At 41.1% G+C, this 1050-nt stretch overlaps 1 non-coding gene across 1 annotated transcript; it reads left to right on the top strand.

Annotated features, from left to right (window-relative positions):
* The first annotated feature begins 405 nt into the window (after window positions 1-405).
* trnag-ucc lies at window positions 406-477 on the top strand. Its single transcript has one exon. It is a non-coding gene; the product is annotated as a tRNA-Gly (tRNA).
* Window positions 478-1050: the final 573 nt, after the last annotated feature.

The raw sequence follows: 1050 nt of genomic DNA, 5'->3' as shown, positions 1-1050 counted from the left end.
TGGGGATATAGTCAGCATAAACTGGTTGGACCTAAGGATCTGTTTCCATGCTGTATGACACTCTGATTCTAAAACATTGAAAATTACCCTGGTTTCTCTCCCTCCCAGCTGCCACTCCACCCTCCCCCTCTTCTCCATAGTAACAGAGAAAACTACAAATCTATCAACAGAATCAAAGTGCGGATTAATACACATTTTTCGAGAGATTTCTGTTTCCCAAACTGTTAAAAATTGTGAATTAAAAGGTATAATGAGAACTATGAAATGAGTAAAATTCAATCTTTTATTACGTCTGAATTCTAATATTTCACCGGAAAATTTGCATCAAAAAACGAACGAAATTTCGAATCAAGAACTATTGGTCGAATTGCACATTCCCTGATGTTTGGAGGCGCGGCGGTGGTGGCGATGGTGGTATAGTGGTGAGCATAGCTGCCTTCCAAGCAGTTGTCCTGGATTCGATTCCCGGCCATCGCAAGTTGTGGCTTTTAAACCACTCAATAGCAAAAAGACGATGTGCAGCAGTGGGAATGAAACACTGACATCTGCACATCACCTTGAGTCAGCCACATTAACGGGGCCAAACCTCTGGAGGGCGGCCACCACTTTGAAATCGAAGATGATACCCGTTTCAAATTAACTGGCGTCATGACAGAAATCCTGAGCTTTTCATTTTATTTCAAGATTTCACTCCTTTCAACATTACTCTCAGTTTTTTTTTGGTGAAATACAGCCTAATATCAAGTGAAAAGTGGGTGGGCAGTCCATTGTTTATCAGCACAGCATTATTTATTATATCAGATCGGTTATTTTATTTTTTAATCGAAATTAGTCACCTGTTTGCCTTGTGTTTATCACTGTTGTGGAATTGGTGTCGGATATCGAATTTGCAGATGATAAAACATTCGTCATTGGTTTTGGGGAAGCTGTCTGCAGACTGTGGGGAGATCTGCATCAGCTGGTGAGCTACACAGCAAAGCTGTGAAAGGGGATTTGATCTCGAGAACGTTGGGGTTAAGTAAACGATCACTGGTTCCACAGATATCATCC

The sequence above is a fragment of the Chiloscyllium plagiosum genome, unplaced genomic scaffold, assembly GCF_004010195.1.
Source record: "Chiloscyllium plagiosum isolate BGI_BamShark_2017 unplaced genomic scaffold, ASM401019v2 scaf_95509, whole genome shotgun sequence".
NCBI classification, from domain to species: domain Eukaryota; kingdom Metazoa; phylum Chordata; class Chondrichthyes; order Orectolobiformes; family Hemiscylliidae; genus Chiloscyllium; species Chiloscyllium plagiosum.
This window is presented reverse-complemented; position numbering and strand designations above follow the sequence as displayed.